Genomic DNA, 12,828 nt, shown 5'->3' on the forward strand with positions numbered 1-12,828 from the left:
CCCTACCTTCACGATTCTAGCACAAGTCTGAACATTTACTCAGAATATGTTGAACAGACAGGCTGGGTACTCACCCGCACCATGCACAACTACGAACAGAGATGAAGTGCAACACTGACAACAACAGTCAAACACAAACCCCTTTTTGCTCCCCTGGGCTATGAGAAAGCAGGCAAAAGATGGGTTGATTCCTCTGAGGGAAAAATGACTTGCCTAAGATAAAAGACCTACAGATGCTGGAAGGTGGATAATCCCTCATCAATGGTCAATCAACTCCTATAGTAAGGGCCACCAAATGACAAGCCCCACCAATGAAAACAGAGCTTCTAAAACAGGACTATCATATCTCACTATTTTATTTTATTTTACTTATTTTATTATTTTATTTTATTTTTTGAGATGGAGTCTTGCCTGTCGCCCAGGCTGGAGTGCAGTGGCGCAATCTCGGCTCACTGCAAGCTCTACCTCCCGGGTTCATACCATTCTCCTGCCTCAGCCTCCCGAGTAGCTGGGACTACAGGGGCATGCAACCATGCCCGGCTAATATTTGTATTTTTAGTAGAGACGGGGTTTCACTATATTGGCCAGGCTGGTCTTGAACTCCTGACCTCGTGATCCACCCACCTTGGCCTCCGAAAGTGCTGGGATTACAGGCGTAAGCCACTGCGTCTGGCCGGACACATCTCACTTTTAAATACAAGAGGATAATCAAGAATGACAAGACATTTGATAGAAACCCACTAATAACATGAGTGGAAACGAATCAAAGAATGAACTTGTAGCAAATAGAGACCATGCAGGGAGCAGAACAAAAAGGACTTAGCAACTAGTAGTATAGATGAAAAGAACTCCACGTAAAAGCACATCACAATAAAATTTCAGAATATTAAGAATTAGAAGGCCAGGTGCGGTGGCTCAAGCCTGTAATCCCAGCACTTTGGGAGGCCGAGACGGGTGGATCACAAGGTCAGGAGATCGAGACCATCCTGGCTAACACAGTGAAACCCCGTCTCTACTAAAAAAAAAAAATACAAAAAAAAAAAACTAGCTGGGTGAGGTGGCGGGCGCCTGTAGTCCCAGCTACTCGGGAGGCTGAGGCAGGATAATGGCGTAAACCTGGGAGGCGAAGCTTGCAGTGAGCTGAGATCCAGCCACTGCACTCCAGCCTGGGCGACAGAGCAAGGCTCCGTCTCAAAAAAAAAAAAAAGAATTAGAAGAAGATAATACTAACTGGAAGATGGAAGGCAATGACATCATACCTTTAAAATTCTGAGGTAAAATTATTTGGTCAAGCATATAAAGTTCCCATTTTTATGGGCCAAAAACTATCATTATTATTATTATTATTGAGTTTGAGGCCACAGTGAGCTATGATTATGCCACCGCATCTGTCATGGGCAACAAAGTGAAACTGTCTCTGAATAAAAACAAAACAAAATTAAAGCAAAAAATCCACAATAAACAAATATCAAAATTTAAAGATCAGGTTAATATTATTAATTTTTCCTTTTACCTCTGGCTCCAATATGGCTCTGCATAGCACTGTTAGTGAAACCATGAGGATAACTGAAAGGTTTGCATTACAGGCAGAAGGAACAGCATGCACAAAGGCTATAAGGTGGGCATGTCTTGAGTGATGAATATTAAGGAAGCTAGTGTGACAGAAAAGAATGAAAGAAGCAGAGGAGAGAATAAATGAGGTCCGAATGGAAATAAGGGCTAGATGATATAAGTGACTGTAAGGACTTTGGGTTTTTCTTTTTTTTTTTTTTTTTTTTGAGACGGAGTCTCGCTCTGTCGCCCAGGCTGGAGTGCAGTGGCCGGATCTCAGCTCACTGCAAGCTCCGCCTCCCGGGTTTATGCCATTCTCCGGCCTCAGCCTCCCGAGTAGCTGGGACTACAGGCGCCCGCCACCTCGCCCGGCTAGTTTTTTGTATTTCTTAATAGAGACGGGGTTTCACCCTGTTAGCCAGGATGGTCTCGATCTCCTGACCTCGTGATCCGCCCGTCTCGGCCTCCCAAAGTGCTGGGATTACAGGCTTGAGCCACCGCGCCCGGCCGACTTTGGGTTTTTTTGAATGATACAGGAAGCCACTATGGGGTTTTCAATACAAGAATGAAATAATTTGACATGCTTTAAAAGAATTAGTCTGGCTGCCATGTTGAGAAAAGGCTATAGGGTACCAAAGACAGGGGAGACTAGTCAGGGGCTATTACAACAATCCAGAAGAGTTTAAGCAGTGGTTTTGGAACAGGCTGGCAGCAGTGGAGTTAGTGAGAACAGATTACATTCAATATATAATAAACATAGAGCCAGAAGAATTTGCTGGTAGATTCAATGTGGGGAGGGAAAGAATGAGGATTCAAGGATGACTCCTTGGCCCCAAGCAATTAGAAAAACTGATTGAGAAAGGATCAGGTTTTGGAGAAAAAAAATCAGGAGTCTAGTTTTGAACATATTAAGTTTGAAATGCCTATCAGATAACTAAGTAGAAATGTTAAGTAGGCAGATGAATATATGAGACTTACAGTAATTCTGAAGTTGTCAGCATATAAATGAGAGCAGAGGAGATAACAAAGAGAATGGGTGTGATAGAATAAGCAGTTTGAAAATGGAGCCTTGAGACACTTCAGCGTTTACAAGTTGGAGAGATTAAAAATAAGTAGCAGTTCAGGCATCATGCCTGTAATTCCAGCACTGTGGGAGGTGGGAGGATTGCTGAAGCCAACCTGAACCTAAGCAACACAGCGAGACCCTGTCTCTACAAAAAAAAAAAAAAAAAAAAAAAAGTGGAATTCTGGGTATATGAAGAAGAGAGCAATCAAATCTGCTGAAAGGTCAAGTAAGATAAAGACAGAACTGAGGACCATTGAGAAAGTAAAAAAAGGCTGGGTGCAGCAGTGGCTCACGCCTAAAATCCCAGCACTTTGGGAGGTCGAGGTGGGCAGATCACCTGAGGTCAGGAGCTCAAGACCAGCCTGGCCAACATGCCGAAACCCCATTTCAGCTAAAAATACAGAAAATTAGCTGGGTGTGATGGTAGGCGCCTGTAGTCCCAGTTACTCGGAAGGCTGAGGCAGGAGAATCGCTTGAACCCAGGAGGTGGAGGTTGCAGTGAGCCGAGATTGCACCACGGCACCTAGGAGGGGTAATAAGAAACTCCACCTTAAAAAAAAAAAAAAGTGAAAAGAAGAAGAGACTGGAAGAAAAAATATTTACAAATCACATATCTGATAAAGGACTTGTCTCCAGAATATATTAAGAAAAACTCTTGCGACTCAATTAAAAATAAAGATAACCCAAATAAAAATGGCCAAAAGATCTAAATAGGTATTTTCTCAAAGAAGACCTATAAATGGCCAATATGTGCATGAATAAACGCTCAGAATCACTAGCCATTAGGGAAATGCACATCAAAATCACAATGAGATATCACTTCAAACCCACTAAAAAGTGGACAATAACAAATGTTAAGGATTTTGGGAAATCCTTGTACACTGTTGGTGGAAACGTAATAGAGAATAGAGATGAATCTCATAAATTGAAAGAAGCTAGACACTGGCTGGGCACGGTGGCTCACGCCTGTAATCCCAGCACTTTGAGAGGCCAAGGCAGGCAAACTGCTTGAGGTCAGGAGTTCAAGACAGCCTGGCCAACATGGTGAAATCCCATCTCTACTAAAAATATAAAAATTAGTCGGGCATGGTGGCATATGCCTGTAGTCCCAGCTACTTGGGAGGCTGAGCCAGGAGAATCACTTCAACCCAGGAGGCAGAGGCTGCAGACTTCGCCACTATACTTCAGCCTAGCCAACAGAACGAGATTCTGTCTCAAAAAAGAAAAGAAAAGAAAAGAACTCAGAGAGTTCATTGCTAGTAGACCTGCCCTACAAGAAATACTAAAGGGAATATTTAAGCAAAATGATAGGGCCCTAGGCAATAACTTGAATCCATACAAAGAAAGAACGTCAGTAAAGCTAACTCCCCCATAGCTGTATTAAGTTACAGCAGCAATAAGAAACTATTACTAAAAACTTAGTGGCTTAAAACAATGCAAATTTATTATCATATAGTTCTGGAGTTCAAAAGTCTAAAATGGTTCTCTCTGAGCTAAAATTAAGATGTCAGCAGCAGAAATTAAGATTTCTTTGTGGAGGCTCTAGGAGAGAATCCATTTTTCTTGCCTTTTCTAGGCTTTAAGAGGCTATCTGAATTCCTTGGCTCATCCCCTACCTCCATCTTCAAACCAAGTAGTATACCATCTTTAAATCTCTCTGACTCTGACTCTCTTACTCCCTTGTTTCCCTTACAAGAACTCTTGTGATTACATTGGAAAAAGTGGATAATCCAGGCTAACTCCCCACCTCAAAATCCTTAATTTAATCACATCTATAAAATCTCTTTTGCCAAGTAAGGTAACATATTCACAGGTTCCAGGGAATAAGAAATAGATTTTTTGGAGGAGGCAGTATTCTGCCTACCTACCATAGTAGGTAAATAGAAAAGACTGTATAAACGTATTTTTTATTTATAACTTTTTTCTCGTATCTGACTTAAAAGACAACTGCATAAAGCAATATTTATAATCTGTGTTGATAGGTGTATGCATTTGCATGACAATAATAGCACAAAGGACAAAGAAAGGAACAGAGCTATACGAAAACAAAAGCTTTTTTTTTTTTGAGACACACTTAAAAAAAAGTCTCACTGTGTCACCCAGGCTGAAGTGCAGTAGCAAGATCTCAGCTCACTGTAACCTCTGCCTCCTGGGTTTAAGTGATTCTCCTGCCTCACCCTCCCAAGTAGCTGAGACTACAGGCACGCGCCACCACGCCTAATTTTTTTTGTACTTTTAGTGGAGACAAGGTTTCACCATGTTGGCCAGGCTGGTATCGAACCCCTGACCTCAAATGATCCACCCACCTAGGCCTCCCAAAGTGCTGGGATTTCAGGTGTGAGCCATGCGCCTGGCTTTTTTTTTTTTTTGAGACAGGGTCTTGCTCTATCACCCAGACTGTAGAGCAGTGCAACAATCACAACTGACTGCAGCTCGACCTCCTGGGCTCAACTGATCCTCCCACCTCAGCCTCCCAAGTAGCTGAGACTATAGGCATGCATGCGCCATCACTCCTAGCTAGTTCTTTTTTGTTTTTTTTCCTGTTCTAGCTAATTCTTAAATTTTTTGTAGAGATGGGTCTCCTTACAATATATACAATAGAACATATCTGTTTAACACAAAAGAGGTCTGTGATGGAGGGAAAGGGGAATAAAAAAGACATAGAAAAATAAATAGCAAAATGCAGATGCAAATCTTTTTGTTTTATAATTTTTAACGTAAATTTTTCAAATTTTTAAAAAATCCAGATCCTGCACAATTTTGTTGTTTTTTCTGAGACAAGGTCTCTCTCTATCACCCAGGCTGGAATATAGTGGCCCTATCAAAGCTCGCTGCAGCCTCAACCTCTTGGGCTCAAGCAATCCGCCCACCTCAGCCTCTACAGTAGCCAGGACTGCACGCACATGCCAGCATACCCAGATAGTTTTTGTACTTTTTTGTACAGATGGGATTTCGCCAAGTGCTCAGGCTGGTCTTAAACTCCTGAGCTCATGCAATCCATGCAACTTGGCCTCCCAAAGTGCTAGAATTACAGGCCTGAGCCACCGTGTCTGGTCATAATTTTTTTTTTTTTTTTTTGAGACAGAGTATTGTTCTGTCACCCAGGCTACAGTGTAATGGCACGATCTCGGCTACTGCAACCTCCACCTCATGGGTTCAAGGTATTCTCCTGCCTCAGCCTCCTGACTTAGCTAGGACTACAGGTGCATGCCACCACACACGGCTAATTTTTGTATTTTTAGTAGAGACAGGGTTTCACCATGTTGGTCAGGCTGGTCTCGAACTCCTGACCTTGTGATCCGCCTGCCTCCGCCTCCCAAGGTGCTGTGATTACAGTCGTGAGCAACTGCGCCCGGCCCATAAATCTTATTAATTAATTTTCCTGTAAATTAATCATTCCAAGTAAAGAATAAGACGGAGCAACTCCAGAATCTATAAGATAACTAAAATAGACTAATGACAAGACTTAGGACTGCAGTGAAGCAAGATTATTCAGTAATGTTCGTAATCTTTTTTGATATTAAAAAAAATTGTGGCCGGGCACAGTGAGCTGAGATCATGCCATTGCCTTCCAGGCTGGGCGACAGTGCGAGACTCTCTCAAAAAAATAAAATAAAAAATAAATCTTAAACTTTTATTAAGTAAAAATCTATCAATCTTTTCCTTTATGCTATTTTCCCTATGCAGTCACACTTGCAAAGTCATTCATATCCTAACAAGCAGATAAAAAATATTTATCTATATTTTATTTTTATTTTTTCTGTTTACTTGCAGGCAAGCGGGGTGGGTTTCACTATGTTGCCCAGGCTAGTCTTGAACTCCTGGCCTCAAGCAGTCCTCTCACCTTGACCTCCCAAAGTGTTGAGTTTACAGGCATGAGCCACTGAACTAAGCCTGTTTTCTTTTTTTGAGACGGAGTTTCGCTCTTGTTGCCCAGGCTGGAGTGCAGTGGTGCAATCTCTGCTCACTGCAACCTCTGACTCCTGGGTTCAAGCGATTCTCCTGTCTCAGCCTCCCAAGTAGCTGGGATTACAACATGTGCCCCCACACCCAGCCTTGTTTTCTTTATATATATAAGATTCTTAAATTAGGCCCTCAGTTCATTCTTCTTTTTTTTTTTTTTTTTTGAGATGGAGTCTCGCTCTGTCTCCCAGGCTGGAGTGCAGTGGCACCATCTCAGCTTACTGCAACAACCTCTACCCCCAAGGCTGGTCTCGAACTCCTGACCACCTCAAGTGTTCCATTTGCTTCAGTCTCCCAAAGTGCTGGGATTATAGGCTTGAGCCACCACGCCTGGCTCCATCCACTATTTTGAGGATTCCTTTAACCTTTATGGTTTATTGAATTTCGTCTTTCCTCTATCACATCTTCCTTTTTGTAGAAAATATCCAGTAGCTTTCTAGAATAGGGCATGGAAGTTAAATTTTTCAAGATATTGCAGGTTTATTTTAGCCCCCATTCTTGGATATAATTTATAGCAGTGACGTGTTGACTTTTTTGTTTTTTATTTCCAGAACAAAAATCTGATGATAAATTCTGAATTGACATAGTAACTAAGAAGCACATGACTAGAGAAATCTGTATCAGAATTTATAATACATTTAAGCTAGCCTAAACTCAGTATTAATGTTTAAAGAAAGCCTCATGAAATTGGCAGTAAGTAGACACTGAATAAAAGATTATTATTAATAACCACATTTAAACCTGTAAGTTATAATATAAACTAAGTAGATAAATTTGACCTAAAATAAGTCAAACCGGGGGTTTTGGTTTCTCAAGGTTAGTTTCCTGATTAGTCCCCATTTTTATTAATTTCTCAAGTATGTCAAGTAATTGTTTATATTTTCTCAGATAAAACCAGCTTGCTTGGTTAGAATGTAGATTAAGTTCCAAATTTTGGCAAAATTCAAGTGGCTATCTTTAAGTTCACCTTGCTAAAGTTTCATAACCTTTTTGTAAATATACAAATACTACCTGGGATCCCATTAATTTATATAATTAATAGTATACAAAACCATGAATAAGAAAAGAGAATTCAGTATCAAGAGAAAATAAACATGTTGACCTCCTAAGAAAACAGAAGTTCCTCCATGGTTGTTATTCCCATCCCGTGTCCAAAAGATTATTATTGCCAGAAATTCTATATGTGTAAAAAAATGCTACTGATTATAGATAACCTCTGGTTTTCCCCCTCTTCCTTTTTTTTTTTTTCTTTGAAATGGAGTTCTTGTTGCCTAGACTGGAGTGCAATGGTGCGATCTAGGCTCACTGCAACCTCTGCCTCCCAGGTTCAAGTGATTTTTCTGCCTCAGCCTCCTGAGTAGCTGGGAATACAGGCATGTGCCACCACTCCCAGCTAATTTTGTATTTGTTTTTTAGTAGAGATGGGTTTCTCCATGTTGGTTAGGCTGGTCTTGAACTCCAGACCTCAGGTGATCCACCTGCCTCAGCCTCCCAAAGTTCTGGGATTACAAGTGTGAGCCACCATGCCTGGCCTACCCCTCTTCTTTCTTCCACTCCCCACATCCAGTCTCTTAAGTGTCAATGTTCAAAACACTGGTGTAAAAAAGGAAAATCTCTCCTTTTCTCTCTTCATAAGAAATGTTAAGTAGGAGACATTCAAGCCGTCCTTTCCGTTCCCTTAGGTCTTGTCACTTATGTCTACAATAAATCCAGCAATCTCATGTAGAATAGTTAGGATACTAGGAAAAGGGATTAAAGGGCAGATTTAAACTACGGCCGAGAAAAATTCCCACTAACTTCATGCAACTACATAGGATATCTAAAATATTAATTAGCATTTGAAGGATTAATATAGACTGTATACAACGTAGCCTCAACCTCTGTAAGAAGTATATTTAAACTTAATAACAACAACATATTTGTTTACTAATACAATTAAAACTATAAAGCAATGGAAATAATACATTTATCTTTAAAATAGGCTGGGTGTGGTGCCTCATGCCTATAATCCCAGCACTTTGGGGGGCCGAAGCTGGATGATTACTTGAGGCCTGGAGTCTGAAAGTAGCCTGGGCAACATAGCAAGACTCCATCGCCACAAAAAATATAATAAAACAAGAAAAGAAAAAGACACCTAAAAGCCAGGCACGGTGGCACACACCTGTAGTCCTAGTTACTCAGGAGGCTGAGGTGGGAGGATTACTTGAAGCCAAGAGTTCAAGGCTGCAGTGAGTTCTGATTGCATCACTGTACTCCAGCCTGCGCGACAGCGTAAAACCCTCTTTTTTTTTTTTTTGAGATGGAGGTTCGCTCTTGTTGCCCAGGCTGCAGTGCAATGGCACGATCTCGGCTCACTGAAACATCCACCTCCTGGGTTCAAGTGATTCTCCTGCCTCAGCCTCCCGAGTAGCTGGGGTTACAAGCATGTGTCACCATACCCTGCTAATTTTTTTTTTTTTTTTTTTTTCGGTATTTTTAGTAGAGACAAGGTTTTTCCATGTTGGTCAGGCTGTGGTCTCGAACTCCCAACCTTAGGTGATCTGCCCGCCTCAGCCTCCCCAAGTGCTGGGATTATAGGCATGAGCCACCGCGCCCAGCCTGAAACCCTGTCTCTTAATAAAACAAACAAAATGGGCCAGGCGAAGTGGCTCACGCCTGTAAGCCCAGCATTTTGGGAGGCCAAGGCAGGTGGATCACCTAAGGTCAGGAGTTCAAGACCAGCCTGACCAATATGGTGAAACCCTGTCTCTACTAAAAATACAAAAATTAGCTGGATGTGGTGGTGCGCACCTGTAGTCCCAGCTACTCAGGAGGCTGAGATAGGAGAATCCCTTGAACCCAGGAGGTAGAGGATGCAGTGAGCCAAGATCGCACCACTGCATTCCAGCCTGGGTAACAGAGTGAGACTTCTTCTCAAAAAAACAAACAAAACAAAAACATTTAAGTTGCAGAGTAACTACATCTTTGCATTTCAGAATCAAGCACCCTAACAGACACACAGCTAGGAAGGAACATGAATAAGAGAACTGACAAGAGAACTGTGAGAGAGGGTGGGCTTAAAAGTACAAAGCTCAGGCAATGATTTTAATCAACCAGTTTTGCTTGAAAGTAAATGCTGATAAAAATCTTTGGAAAGGCCGGGCATGGTAGCTCATGCCTGTAATCCCAGAACTTTGGGAGGCCAAGGCAGGAGGACTGCTTGAACCAAGGAGTTCAAAATCAGCCTGGGCCATATAGCAAGACCCTGTCTCAAAAAATGTTAAATGAAGTGTTTTTTTAAAAAATCTTTGTAAACTATCACATCCTAAGAGAGACTATGAGAAAACCTGGTCAACAAATATTGAGTCTTAGCTATGTGTAAGGGATTATGCTTAGGCCAGAACTACTCAAAGTGTGGTCTCCAGACTGGCAGCATCAGCACTTCCTGGGGGATTGTTAAGTGTTCCAGCCCTTTAAACCTATTCAGATTCTTGTCTTTCACAGAAACCCCTGGATTTGGTTTTGACTCTTTCACACTTTGTGACTGTTTCCTTCTTGTTCTCTCTTAGTTAAAAATGAAAAATACTTTCCACATCACCAACAAAAGCAATTCAGCAGGATTCATTTCTATATACTGTGCTGCCATATATAAGCCTTACTAATGAGCAGCATAAGGGACTAGGGCGTGGCTTGGTAAAATGAATAATTTCAGGAGAAGTCCAATTCTGCAAGCTGCCGGTTTTAGAAAAATGTATTTAACTACAGCCACAGGTCCCTCCCTCCTCTTGCTTCAAAATCAGATGTTCACTCATCCCTAGCAGTAATATAAAGACCTTAGAAAGAGGGCTCTGACAGCAAACCACAGAGGCTGAAGACACATCTCATTTTAATTGCATCAGCAACTGCTAAGCAATTAATGAAATAGAGAACAGGGAGGGGGCATCAGGGCAAAGAGAAAAGGGACTTGAGCAATCATGTGGAAATACTTCATCCTCATCCCAATGAGAGCAGGTTATCTGTGGCAGCTGCACAAACCTTCAAATCCTTGCATTTGAACTCCCAGGCCACTTTCCAAGCAGCAATAAAGATACATAGTCAGGATTTTTTCTTGCTTACAGTTTTATATCTTTCATATTCTTCCCTGCAGCCACCAACAAAGGGAAGAAAGAGTGAAAGAGAACAGATCAAGTGAGTGACTCAGCTGTTAAGTCCCTTGGGCAGATTCTATGCTTTGCATAATATGGACTATGAGGATCAGGAGACACTAAATACTAACAGCAGTGATTCATCAGAAGCATGTATGTACTAGGCCTAGGGCATGGTGGGACAGGAACTCCATCAATAAATCCTTGCAGGTTCCTTCTTTACTAAGCTGTATCCTTAACCTATCGCAGAAAAGGCAATAAAACAAAAAACTGCCAACAAAAACTTCTCAAAGAGAAAGTAAATTCTCAAATGGAGCGTGGGTGCCAAAAAAAAAAAAAAAAAAAAAAAATCCAGCATGAAAGAGAAATAAAAGCTCAAAAAAGGCTAAAATAGTGCCATAATTCCAGCTGTTATATCCTCAGTAAACAGGGCAGGGCCCCTAAATCATAACATCAGAGGAAGCTGGTAGTTTTTGGCGGGGGCAATGGGGTGTGTGGTGAGAGTAGGAATTGATGAAAAATGTGATGGTCTCTACTAATTCATACAGCAAGTTCCTAAACAGAATAATGTTCAAGTGGCCTCATTTTCCCCTTTACTCACCATTCAATCACAAGGACCTGAGGTCCTGGGTTTTCTGCGATAACCCTGATTAAAAACTTCATCCTACTGTGTCTGGATTTGGGGTTACAAGAAAAAATGATCATTTTACATATAGCTCATCCCAAACTCCCTTGCACAGAGTTTGAAAGAACATGGTAAACCCACATTTGCAGACAAAGTAAAATGCCAAATAGACAAGGATGAAATAGGCAGGAGATGGATCCCTGAAGTCAAGGCCCAAAAGCATTGAAAGTTGGACCACTGGCCGGGTTTGGTGGCTCACGCCTGTAATCTCAACACTTTGGGAGGCTGAGGCAGGGGATTGCGAGGTCAGATCGAGACCACCCTGTCCAACAAGGTGAAACCCCGTCTCTACTAAAAATACAAAAAGAAAATAAAAAATAAAAAAAAATTAGCCAGGTGTGGTGGCATGCACCTGTAGTCCCAGCTACTCGAGAGGCTGAGGCAGAAGAATGGCATGAACTTGCCTGGGAGCGGAGCTTGCAGTGAGCCAAGATTGCACCACTGTACTCCAGCCTGGGCGATGGAGCAAGACTCTGTCTCAAAAAAAAAAAAAAAAAAAAAAAAGGAAAGTTGGACCACTAACTTGACCACTAACTCTACTGCAGAATTACTTGCACTGCTTTTTGAAAATACAGATTATGATTTAATGAAAAGTATTCCATGGGACTTGTCAGTTGACTGTTATTTAGAAAAAAGAAAAGATCAAACTCCTTAGAAGTCAGGCTAGTTGATTTAATGAAAAGTATTCCATGGGACTTGTCAATTGACTGCTATTTAGAAAAAAGAAAAGAAAACATCAAACTCCTTAGAAGTCAGGCTGGTCTCGAACTCCCGACCTCAGGCGATCTGCCCGCCTCGGCCTCCCAAAGTGCTGGGATTATAGGTGTGAGCCACCGCGCCTGGCCTTCTTTTCTAATTTACTGGACAAAGTCCCATGGGCTAAGAGAGGCCCTGGCAATAACAATGAACAAATCAGTCAAACATCCCTGTCCTCATGAAGCTTATATCCCATTGTGGGAGAGACAACCAAAATAAATTATATAGTATATGGGGCAGTAATAAGTGTTATGGAGAAAATAAAACAGGGAAGAAGGTATAGAAAGTTTGTGTAGGCAGGTGATTTTATTTTATTCTTTTTTAATTTTTTTGAGATTGGGTTTTCCTCTGTCACTCAGGCTGGAGTGCAGTGGTATAATTATGGCGCACTGCAGCCTTGATCAATCTTCCTGGCTCAAGTGATCCTCCCATCTCAGTCTCCCAAGTAGCTGGGACTACAGGCACATGCCACCATGCCCAGTGAATTGATGTTTTGTAAAGAAGGAGGTCTCACAATGTGGCTCAGGCTGGTCTTGAACTTCCAGACTCAAATGATCTGCCTGCTTCTGCCTCTCAAGGTGTTGGAATTACAGGCATCAGCTACCACACCTGGCCAGTTTTAAATATAGTATTCAGGGAAGAACTCACTCAGAAGGTGACATTTTTGTTTAAAGAACCATGTC

General features: G+C 41.7%; 1 protein-coding gene across 5 annotated transcripts in view; it reads right to left on the bottom strand.

Moving 5' to 3' along the window:
- ZNF609 (zinc finger protein 609) overlaps positions 1-12,828 on the bottom strand; it is a 240,059-nt gene that overhangs the window by 110,098 nt on the left and 117,133 nt on the right. The window lies entirely within an intron of this gene.

Source organism: Papio anubis, chromosome 7 (assembly GCF_008728515.1).
Source record: "Papio anubis isolate 15944 chromosome 7, Panubis1.0, whole genome shotgun sequence".
In the NCBI taxonomy this organism is placed as follows: Eukaryota; Metazoa; Chordata; class Mammalia; order Primates; family Cercopithecidae; genus Papio; species Papio anubis.